This window comes from Pezoporus wallicus, unplaced genomic scaffold, assembly GCF_028554395.1.
Source record: "Pezoporus wallicus isolate ANWC-B61680 ecotype Strahan unplaced genomic scaffold, APGP_CSIRO_Pwel_v1 contig_5485, whole genome shotgun sequence".
NCBI classification, from domain to species: domain Eukaryota; kingdom Metazoa; phylum Chordata; class Aves; order Psittaciformes; family Psittacidae; genus Pezoporus; species Pezoporus wallicus.
The window spans coordinates 7,048,604-7,061,009 of record NW_026641550.1 but is presented as its reverse complement, the minus strand read 5'-3'; the positions used below and the strand labels follow the sequence as shown (position 1 = coordinate 7,061,009).

At 40.7% G+C, this 12,406-nt stretch overlaps 1 protein-coding gene across 9 annotated transcripts in view; it reads left to right on the top strand.

The window, feature by feature from the left end:
* Positions 1 to 12,406, top strand: part of PHACTR1 (phosphatase and actin regulator 1) — a 318,474-nt gene that overhangs the window by 195,447 nt on the left and 110,621 nt on the right. The window lies entirely within an intron of this gene.

The window sequence follows — 12,406 nt, the reverse complement described above, 5'->3', positions numbered from 1 at the left end:
AGTAATCCTCCTCCTAGATAGAAGTGAAGCCTCCCCCCAGCAAAGAGTACTTTTGCAATGTCAGGGTTGCCAATCATTTTTACCACAGAGGTCTGATGAAAGTTCTTTGATAGATGCTGAAACTCCCACAGTACAATAGGAACACTCCTGACAGTGAAGTTTTATATACAGGGAGTTAGACAAAGAAATTAAGCTCAGCCACAATTATTCATGCTATAGTCAAAACTATGGTGTACTTTTTTAAACTCACCTAAAATTTCTTCTTGCACAGAAAGTGTGGAAACCTTTATTACCATGAGGGCTGAGGGCCCCTCATGGCAACGAGCAGTATGATAAAGCTGACAAATGTAGCTTCGGCAGCACAGGCAAATTTCTAAATGGCAAGATTATATCAGTTGATGGGACTGTTTCTTATAACTGATAAGAAGAGGAGCACTCTCACTTATGGCAGAAGGAGCCAGGAAGAAACAGTTAATTCTCTTTGCTCAAACATGTTATCTGACCTGGATGCAGCTGGGATGGTTCCAGCAGGCTGCACAAGGTTTTTAAAGCCATACTAGGTTCTCATCAAAGCAGATACCAAGAGAGTACGCTCACTGTCTCCTCAGCCACGCCTTTGCCATTGCTTTTAGTACCTTGATCTTGTTCTGCTTGCCTTGATGCGAATTTGAAAACAGTTCCTGCATGTGCTGTAGTTTTATTTCAGTTCCGTACATGTGGTGGTGAAGTGTCATTTCCTGGTGATGTTTTAGAGAATGAAGTGCTTATGAAATAAAGAAGCCTGAGGGAAGAGAGGTTCTGGTCTTACTTGAAATATTATTGAAGTTTTTTTATCACTGTATTCATCAAGAGCCAACTGCTTGCACCCTTTCAGAAAAAAAGTATTTCAGCTGCTTGCAGAGGTCTGAATAGGGGAAAATGTCTTATTTCACCATTCCCTGTTTCTGGTGACCTTCATTTTAAGGAATCGTTGTGTCCATCTTCCCCCATCCTTGCTTCCTGAGTTGCAGTGCTCAGGCAGATGGAAGGAGGAAGCGTGAAACTTGTACTTGAAGGAAACTGATTGTAATGAGAAGAGGAAAGCAGGAGAAGGTGAGAAATTAAGGAGTGTAGAGAAAGCTCAGCTATACAATAAGAGGGGGAAGGATTCAGCAATTTTTGGGTTAGGTCCATAGGCACCCTGTAAAATGAGCAGAGAAGGTCCAGTGTCAAAAGAAAGCTCCACAGCAGCTCTATTGCCATGTAGACAGTTACCTGAAACCATCAGTAATACTAAAGAAAGAAAATGAAATCTGTATCTCAGACTTTCCTCCTAGGTACTTTGAAACCTCCCTTCACTCATGTCACAGATCCCCCCATAGAAATACTTACAACTTTTTCCGCAGTGTGGTAAGGACAGATCCATCTTCCAGTGCCACAGCTCCCATCCCTGATATCCGTGAGTGATCTAACAAGCTGTGTCCTGTTCTGTGGCCAAAGAAAGACGTGACGGTGATTTCCTAGTCTAGCGTTTGGGGTGCTTTCCTGAGAAGACTGGAGACCCACTCCTGCTTCATTTGAAGCTTCATTTGCTTAGTGTGAAATTGCAGAGGGTGGTGTTAAGGAACCCATCTCAAGATGTAGGGCTGGGGAGTTTGAAAGTATAAAGACTGGGCCTGAACAATGTAAAGCAGGATATCAGAAGTGCCAAGAGGCAAATCAGTGTGACCCAGGCATCATCAGCTGAGTTGGAGAAGGTTGGGTTGGGGGACTAGGACTTTCAGGGCAGGTTCATGGGTTGATCTGCTGTCTAAGGGTCTTAGGACTCTTAACAGTTGTCTGTACAGAGGATGACAGACTTCTCTTTCTAGCAGCTACTCTGTTAAACTGGAACAGCTGAGGTCTCCGCACTGGATCTAAACATTGAAGCCCAGTACTGTAGACAGTGCCACAAAAGGCAGCATCTGGTCTTTTTCAGTTTGCTTTTTAGGGAGGGAATATATGCTCTACCATTTGCTTTCACTCCTGCTGGAGCCAATTAAAGAAAATCAAGTGTGCCAAAACAAAATCCACTCATGCAAGCTTTAGCTGCCCCACTCCCAGAATATGCATTAAACCAGCCATTCATTTTATGCTCAACTGCTACATTTTTAACTTGCTAAGCCTCAGTGCTTTGGTTTTTCCATCCAGAGTTACTAAAAAAGTGCTCTAAAAACATTCATATGTCAATGTGTTTATATAAGTTAAGTCTCCCAGTTAGCAGAGGGATTGTTTAAATTTGGCAACACTTACAGGCAAGGACTTTCAGTGTTTCTGATGAATAACAAGAAGAAAACAAAATGTGGTAAATCTGTGCAATTAGAGGAACTGATATTCATAAACCATACCCAGATCATTTTATCCCTACTGCTGATTATTTCTAACTACAATAGGTAAATATTTTGAACTTTACTCTCCAGAATATTCCAATCAGTTGAAATTCAGTGATGTGTTGCCAGTGCTGCTCTTAAACCTTCCTACTCCCTTCTGTTTTGCCGGTGATTGCCTCTTTTGTTTTCTCATGTAAAACTCCTGGGCTGTTAAACTAGTCAGAGTACCTATTTGGATGAGACCTTTGCTTGGGGAAGTGAAGGAGAAGCGCAGCCTGCAAACATGCCTGCCCTCACCTCTGCCTGTACCTTTGGGCAGGTGGCCTAAAGTGGGGAGATTTTCAGTGCTTTTCCCAAGTAACTTACCAGGTTGTTGAAATCTATCTGCAAAGGTCCTATGAAAGCAGTGGTTTTGTTTCTATTATTGGCTAACAAGGATAACTGTGTTTTAAAGAGCTTTATGGTCCCATTCTCTTCTCCTGAATTTTAATAAATACTGTGATCCCATGTGAAAGGTATTTATATTTCAGTTGCAATTCCTCCTATGCTTGCAGGCCAGACAGACTGTCTCTAGGTTTAGGTATGGATCCTGAAGTAATTATGATTTTTTTTTCCTTCACTCTCTTATTCTGATGACTTATAAATGTAATTCTGAATCAGCATGGAGAAAGAGAGTGGGGTCAGCCCTGCAGTGTAGCTGAGCCTGAGGTTACCATGAAGCCTGAAATACCCCAAAGTCCTGTTCACATCGATGACGAAGCTTGTTTATTAATAAATAGACTGTAAAACCCCCAGTGGTACTTTCAGTGTGAGAGAGTGAGCAGGCAATATGGATGCTGGTCCCAGCCAGGTATTTTTGCTGTGCTGGAGCAGCTCATAGAGCATTAACACATTGCTGAAAATAACTGATCATTTCCAAGTTTTTGGGAGGAGAGAGAGAAATGGCACTGATGCAAAACTTAGTCCAGACTTCAAAAAGGAGCTTCAGTTTTGTTAAACCCAGTAATACAACCACTTTCTAGACTTACCAAGTGCTTCCTTGTTCACTGCTTTGTGTATGTTTTTGAGGGAGGTGCTAATTGTCAGCCGGTGAAGAAAAGTGCCGTTTTGCAGGAACTAGGACTGTTCATGAATGAGCATCAACTTAAGCAAGTATCTTTGTCTGAAGGAAATTCCAGAAAATACACATACTATATTTTAGTCTTTTCTATATGAATCTTAGAGGAGCATTTACTCAAATTTACATTTACATTTCAAATTTGAACTAGATAGTAACAAGTATAGCTAAAAATCTGAATTTCAGATATAAAATGACCTGACAGACAGGAAAGCATTTAAGTCTGCTGAAATACTACACTGCTTGAGCCCAAGGACTGAATAAAAAATTAAAATGCATTTCATAGAATCATTTAGGTTGGAAAAGACCTTCAAGTTCATCAAGTCCAACTGTTAACCTAACACTGCCAAGTCCACCACTAAACTATATCCCTAAGTGCCACATCTTTTAAATACCTCGAGGGATGGTGACTCTGCCACTTCCTGGGCAGCCTGTTCCAATGCTTGACAACCCTTTCAGTAAATATCCAGTATACAATATCCAATTCCAATATCCAGTCTAAATCTCCTGTCCTGGGTTCATCAGTAGCAGTCATTTTTCTCCTTCTTGGTAGCTGGTGCAGTGCTGTGTTTTGACTTTTGGCCTGGGAACAGAGCTGATAACAATGATGTTTTGGTTTGGCCAAGGACTTTGTGAGCCTCATGCTCTGCCAGGGAGGAGGGGAAGCCGGGAGGAAGCAGAGACAGGACACCTGACCCAAACTGACCAAAGAGGTATTCCATACCACAGCACGTCATGCCCAGGATGTAACTGGGAGTTAGCCGGAAGGGCTGGGAGACTGCAGGGTTGGAGGAGGTATCGGTCAGTGCTTGGTCGGGCTGAGGGGGGCGAGTTATCGGTCGGCTGGTGCTGAGGTGTTGTATTCTCTTCCCTTGTTATTTCCTTTATCATTGTTATTATTGGTGGTAGCAGTAGTGATTTGTGTTATACCTTAGTTACTAAACTGTTCTTATCTCAACCTGTGGGAGTTGCATTCTTTTTGATTCTCCTCTCCGTCCCTCCGGGAGTAGGGGGGGGCAAGAAGGGGGAAAGTGAGTGAACGAGTTGCCTGACTGGGTTTAAACTGCGACACCTCCCCATGCACAACTTGAAGCCATTTCCTCTTGTCCTATTGCTTGTTACCTGGGAGAAGGTATCCACCTCACTACAACCTCCCTTCAGGTAGTTGTAGAGAGCAGTAAGATCTTCCCTGAGCCCTCTTTTCTCCAGACTAAACAACCCCTAGACTGAACAACCCCCAGACTTGTGCTCAAGACCCTTCACCGGCTTCATTGCTATTTTCAGTTTTATTTTTGCTTTGGTCTAAAATTGCGTACTTGATGTATTTTTTATTTTGGAAATGAAAAAAAATTATATCCTACTTCTAAATGCATATTGCCCATAGCTTCTTTTTGCATGCACTAATATTTTCTTCATGTCTTTTGTGAAGCTGGCCAGAAGTTGCGCCAGAATTCACGGAAAATTATAGGACACATTTTTTAAAGTTTGTTCTTTTGCACTTCTGTAGAGGGAGCAAAACTAGCTTGTGTATTTGCTTGCTGCTGTGGAACCAGAGTTTGATGGGGCTTTGAGCAACTTGGTCTAGTGAAAGGTGTCACTACCCATGGCAGGGGAGTTGGAACCAGATGATCTTTAAGGCCCCTTCCATCCAAACCATTCTAGGATTATGGATCCACAGGGATGTTTAAAGTCAGTGACTGTTTTCAACCTTGCAATTAGATGAACAGCCCAAAGCTTATGGTGGCAGAAGGCACTTCATAGCAAGGGAAGGCAGTGGGTGAAGAAGTTTGCTTCTTTAATGATGGAATTATAAAATTATCAGCTTTTTTTAGATTTGTTATTTTAAGCAGATTAAAAGAATTCAGATGTGTTCGGAAGTTGCAGATCTGATTTGTACACAGGAGGCAGTTAAAGCAGTTGACTATTTTTATACTTGAATTGCCAAATAGAAGCTCCTGGTTCAAAAATGGGAGGTATAATCACTTCCCTGGGAGCATGTATTCCACCACAGAGCATCATTGTGTCTTTCTGAGATCTGCTGCAGAACATTTGGGGGATTAAGTAGTGAACTTTTCTAAGATGGACTGAAAAATGTATGAGACAAGGCCCTTAAATGTGTCCCTTCTCACAGGAAAGGGATGTTTAATGAGGCTGTTTGTTTTTTGTGCTAATTACATTTCCAGCTGTTATGAAGATTGTATGAGGCCGCCCAAACTGTTGTGATGCAACATAGTTCTGCAACAGTGTATTCCTGTTAAAATAATAAGACAACTAATTCATTAACAAATTTATAGCAAATTCTGAGGATTGAAAAATAGATGCTGTAGCATAAGCTTCTTCATAGTATATGTATTAGACAGCAGCATTCGTTGGAGATGTTTAAGAAGTATTTTACCAATGAATCAGACATAATGGAATATCTGGTTATGGGGAGAGAGGATGAGCATGTTTGGAAGAAGCTCAGTCTTGTGTAAAAAATTGTTGTATATCCTCAGCTGCTGTTGCTGTGACTCATGAATGTACAGTTTTTATCAGACTGTGTCCTTAAAGGTTATTTTAGAATGCTTTCATTTAAACCCAAAATGCGTTGAAGCTGCTTTTTATTTTTAGATTGCATTTGAAGCATGGAAATTAATTAGTATTTATCAGACTGTTGGCTTTTTGTTCTTGAAGTTTTTATTCTCCTTTTTAAAGATGTGGGGGGAAAATAGCAGTGTTTCACAGTGGCTTGGAGCCATGAGGCATCTGGTCTCGGATGAGATCAAAGTCTCATCAAAGACAACAGTGGGCAGCTGTAGCGCTAGGTTATCCCAGTGACCCAAAAACACTGCAGGTCTTTTCCAGCAGGATGCTGGCTGGTCACAGGATCCTGCTTTTAAGTACCTCATGCCCCAGATCATTTTTCTTATTCCATCAAAGCAGCAGCCATTGAATACTGCTGTGCAAATTTGTCATCCATCAGTAATCAGATGTTGTGCAGGTACATGTCTTCGAGACTTGGCAGAGTCCAACAGATTTGGACTGCACAGGCCAGGTGCTTCAGCTGGGCAAATCTGCTCAGTGATTCCATCAGTTTCTCCATACTTTGGTCAGAGATGAATATGGTCTTTTTTCTCCCAGAGCAACAGAGGAAAACCTCCCTTGCCTTTTAGAGACTGCTGCTGGGTAGTTTCCAAAAGCAGTATTTGTTAGATGTGTTCACTCAGAAGTGCTGTTGAGGAAGTTTTATTCCTAGAATACTGTTTTGATCTCACTCGGTGTTTCCCACACAGGGGAAATGAAGCAGGAATCCCTGAGGCCAGCATGATGCTATCTCGAGTGAGCCCTGCTCCATCAGTGACCTGATTGACATCTGACCCATGCTGTGTTTAGGAAATGGGTTGGTATTGTAATGCAAGCATGCAGCTCAGTGACTCTAATCTAATTGGGATTTTTTAATCAAAATAGCTACCCTTTATTTCCATGTCTGTGAACTTCATGAAAAAGGTACACACAGCTAAATGTATAGGGTATTGGCAACAGGGATGAGAACACCAGGTCCCCAGGGATCTGAAACATGGATGGCAGTCACCCAGTAAAAACCATTAACTTCATGAGCTCTTTTCAGGGGCTAATATGTTGAGGAATAATAAATAGTTGCTAGAAAGAGAAGCTGAATTAAATTACCCTGTGTACAGAGGTTTAATAAGAAAGATCAGATTATTAATTGGGAATCAGATTATGAATTGGGAATCAGATTATGAATTAGGAATCAAAGATAGCTTGATGAAGAACAGTTTCTTAGAAATCTTGGTCTAAGTCTTGTTTGATACAAGGGCTTGTTTATACATTGTAACTTGAATTATTTAAACTATAAATATGAAACAGATTAGTTATATCACCATAAACTCTTGGATGGATATTTATTCAGTTCATAAGCTCATTATTTTATTTTAATTCATTAAGGCCATTCAGTTCTGAATTAAAATGTCCACACAAACGTTTAATGTGGCATTGGTGATCCTCCTTGAATTACTTAATTCAGATTGCTTTTCTTGAGCGCCCATGTAAGTAGCCACAGGAGCTAATGTGCAGGAAGGAATTGAGTAACTACCACAAGAGATGGGATCTAGAGGCTCTGGTTGGTGAGAGCATATCTGATTACTTGGACTGATCCAAGGGACTGGCAGAAGAAGTCCAAGATGGTGATGAGAGCATTTAATGAAGAGAGGAAGCTGTTGCGCAGCCTTCCAAATCTGCTGGTAACTCATCCCGGTCTTGTGAACAACAGCTATAGATTATTACATTCTAAGTGTTGTAGGACTTACGTGCAATTTCACCAAGTCTCTTTTTTTGTTTGTTTCTTTGTTTGGTCTGTCCATGTGTAGGATTTCTTCAGAACTGCAGTTTACTAAGTCAAGTCATTTAGAGAGAATCTTGGATTCCAGTAGCAAAAAGAATTATTAAAAACCCCATGTGGATGTAGAAGAAAGTCTTGGAAAATAAAAGCAGGGGGGAAATCTCAAGTTCTTGTTAGAAATTAAACTTACAATTTTAAAGCAACCTACAGATACTCTGAATATTTATATTTTGCTTTATTGATATCAGTTACATTTTCAGACTAATGTTTCAGTTTGATAGTATGTTGTCTGTATAAAAAAGATAAGAGTAGTTAAAAATAAGACTTATTTTGGTTTCCATTCCATTTATTTGTATAGGCCAAAGATCTAATACTTTGTAATTACAAAGTTGTGGTTGTTAACTGCATCTGAGTTGTTTATTAGCTACAGGATGTCCCACACTTTTAGATAAAACTAGTGGTGGAATAAATGGATGACACTGAACATCACTCAGTATTCCTTTTGTTCTTGCTGGAGTAGCAGATGTACGTTTCTAGGCCAGAAAATGAAGTATCTCAGTCTATTACTTTTCAGCTGAATATGTACACATAGATTTTTGAAGGAACAGAATTCAGTTCCTTATAAAAAAGGTTTTAATTTGATAATTAACACTTTTGGTCGTTTATATCTTCAGAACTCTATATGAATCTCACCAAGGTAATCAGGCAATCACAAACAATTCTGTTTATCAAAACAGACTGTAAAAGTCATCCTTTTTCTGTGGCAAATCATACTTTTTCGACCTAATCAACAACATTAGTTGCCTGTTTTAAAGGAAAAGTTATTAGGGAATTTGTTTGCCACTAGCTACTGCTTGAGCTGTAAACACCAATCCCTCACCTCTCTGTGTTTTGCAGGAAACTTATGGTCTCCTTGTGCTCTTCATTAATTCCTTAGTTAAAAGTAGCATGTGTCTGACAGCTGAATGTGCATAGATAAGCAGAACTCTGAGGAAGGTCCAGAGAAAGCCAGATATGCTTCTGCCTGAAGGCAGTGACATGTATTTGTGCTGAAAATGGTTCACAATAGGTTTTACTTTCTTCTTGCTGAAGCTGATGAATTCTTCCCGTGTCTTCACTGGGTGTAGGGTACCTGGCCGGCACTTGCTGAATACCAAAAGCCTTTGCTCATACAGATAGGCCATGAAGGCTTCTGCCAGCTGCACAATCTCCCTTCTGAGATGATTTGTTTTCCAAATAAGACCATGGGATTGGTGGGTGCTCAGCTCTTTACACTAGTAAGCAACAAGTCTGCAGGCCAAAAAGTTTCTGGGACATGCACACGTATCCAAAATGCACCTCTGCAGCCTTTTAAATTTAAGTTCTGCCTGAAGACACTTTGGAGCCCATGAATTTTCCATCACCATCATCAAGAATCAATACTGCATTTACACTCCTGTGCTGGCACTTACGTTTTCAAACCTGTACATGTACCTCTAATAGCCTGTGTGCTTTATGGACCTGATCAAAAGCCCCATAAAAGTGATTGCTGGATTCTCTGCTTTTCATGGGCATAGGATCAAGCTTGTATTAAGTAGTTATAGTAGTATTCCTCCCAGTTTCATACCTAATGAGAAAATATGCAATAGGTAGATTAAACATCAGTTAAAAAAAGATGTAATTGGTTGTGAGTGAAATATTCATATGGCAAGTGGACTAAAGTTCAGAAATGCCCAAGTGGCAGTGTTTTTTCTCACCAGCTAGTGACTTCTTGTACATCATCTCCTGTGGAGGATTTTAGTTTATAGTTGTGGGGAAAAACAACTGGATAATTCCACAAGCGACAGAACTTATTAAACCAAGTTTTGTATGGATTGCTTCTTCCGGGTTCATTTGCTGTTTAATCATGAGCTTAGCAATGGCAATTTGGACTAACCAGCCTCCAAATTTCTCTGGACTTTAGAAACATAGCAAATTTATGGCCTTTTGTCCTGCCACCAAAGTTGGAAACAGGTTGCAAAAGTTGTCAGATAGGGCAGAGAAAGGCAAGAAAGCAACTACTGCTGGTAGAAATAAGCAGAAAGGGATGGGTGAAAACAGCCATTGGATTGGCTGTTCTGGTTTTAGACTGGGCAGTGAGTTTGGAAAAGCACCTGGCATCCTTTTACAACCTCAGTCTTGACTCCAAAATGCGTGGAACACCACTCCCCAAGTGTATTTCTGTAAGGATAGCAAGAATCAGGAGGGAACTTCTGAGAAATTGTGTATGGAAATAATTTGGGATTTTATGATCAACAGAGAATCCTTGTGTCTCCTCGCTCTTCCATTTACTTTGTAAAGGGGGAGGTTGGAAGGAGAAGGTATTATTAACATAGCATTATTGGTGGACAGGAATTACCACTAGTAAAATTTAACAAACATTGTATTTGCTTGTAACTAGTTGTATAATTGTTGTGGTCTTTTCACAAAAGCAGTTGAGAATGCAAGAAGCTTTTCCTCCATTTTTTTTAAATTAAAAAACTTTCATTAGCTGCACTGCAAAAAGATCCCCATGCTACACTGGGATATAGGGGAGGGTAACAAGTCAGAACAAGCAGGGAAAAGAAAAGGCAGAGTCATGGCAGCCACTTCTCAAAGTGCAGTGGCAAACCTGAGTGCATAACGTGTTGATCATTTCAGTGCTTCTTGCAGCATGGTGGAGCACTGTGCCACTCCTGTGCCCCTCTTGGGTTGTGAATGAGTTAGGACATATTTTCCCAAGCCCCTTGGTGTTTGACAGGACATGCAAGGCACTCTGCAAGCATTTGTGGGGTTTGGATCAGACCCCTGAGAGAGAAAAGATGGTTTCTCTGCAGACAAACAAATGCAGAAGTGTTGTGGGAGTTTCATGTGTTCCCTATGTGTCCCCCAAGAAAGCAGGGATCAGCCAGGGTGAAACAGAGGCATGACAACAGCTTAATCATTTTCTCTCATTTTTCAGTTGATTTGTGCAGAGATTTGTACAGGGGCTGTGTAACAGCACCTGGAACTGTTTCTGTGATACCCTTTGCTTACTGACATGTGACAATGCTTTTCCTCAATCTTCTCAGTAGCTTTCATTAGGGGTCAGGCTGTGGCCATCCTCATCCAGGCCCATTATCTTGGAAAATTATTATTTGTATAGTTTTACCGTTTAGCTAGGAAGAGCACAAAATCTGTCAAGATCTAAGATTTGGAATTCTGCAAATAGTTGACATTCTGCAAATAGTTGACATTTCACAATACTTGATCCTAATAGTTCACAAACCTCAGTAATTACTCTTTGGAGCATGTCTCATTCAGCCCTTGAATTAATAGTATTGGAAATGCTATGGGTGCCCTAATTACCTTGGAATGAACAACATCAAAGGCAAGGGCTACCTTGGTTGTAGAACAAATAACTGATCTACTTGTTTTTCACAAGGCAGATGGATGCCTCCTATAAGCCCTGCCAGTTGTATATCCCCTACTGATGCCAAACTGTATGTTCTCTGATGATGATCCAGTAATTGAAGGACTCTCTAAATCTTTTCAGGCTTTGATTTACTTACTAACTAGAAGATAATTATTATAACTTATCTCTGTAGTCTCATTCAGCTTTTGCAACAGCTACTTTTTTTCCTCTGAGAGGGGAGTAATTAATGTATGAACTCTTAGACCACCACTATTGCCAGGAAGGCATGTAATGTGATGGCCTCAGTCCATCCTAGAAGGGGAGCTCAGTGCTGTGGAGAAAGGTTTCCTTCTGCCATGATGGGATCGTTCATTGCAGTATGCACTGGCCTCTGCCAGGATCTGGTCCATGTTGCATCTGTCTCTCTGCAGAGACAGAGTAGGATCGGAGCCCCTACTGCATGTGCTTACAGTATCCTTGGTGTACATATGCACCGTGAAACAGCATGCCTCTATAATTCACAGAACTCTGATCAGGTAAAAAGTGAAGATTATTATAGAAGATTCATGTATATCAGTTTATAAATTAAAAGAATTAAATCAGCAACAGATGCTCTTTTTTAATTAGCGATGGATCTAACCTGGCCTTACAGTCAGTCGGGCATCCATTGTTGATCTCTGTAGATCATTGTTGATCTTTGACAGAATTCTGTCATCTGGGCAGCACTGATGCAGGAGCTCTAGCACATGTACTCATCCCTTGTAATAACCAAGTCCATACACAATCTTTTATTTAGATGCCGTGTTTACGCTCCAGAAAGCTTGTAGTTTAGAATGACTGCCTCTAAATATTGATGCTGATTTTTTTGCATCTGAATCTGCAAAGGTATCGTCCTGAAATGTAAGGCCAGTGACGCTGTGGTATTTCTGGCATTAATGTGCAGACAACATTCCTGCAGGCTAAAATGCACTGCAAGTAGCTGACAAAACCAATCAAAATCCCCCCATTTGCTAGTCTAGCAGATCAGTCCATTTTCTGATTTCACTGCAAGGGTTGTGAGACTGCCTTAACTCAATTGCCCTCGTTTGAGTGACTGCACTTAGATCAGGCCAAGTCTCAGCTGTGTCATTCATAGTATCACATCTTCTGAACTAACACCGCTGAGGCTGGTATTGATGCCACTGAATTAACAAGTTTAATGTTAACTCACA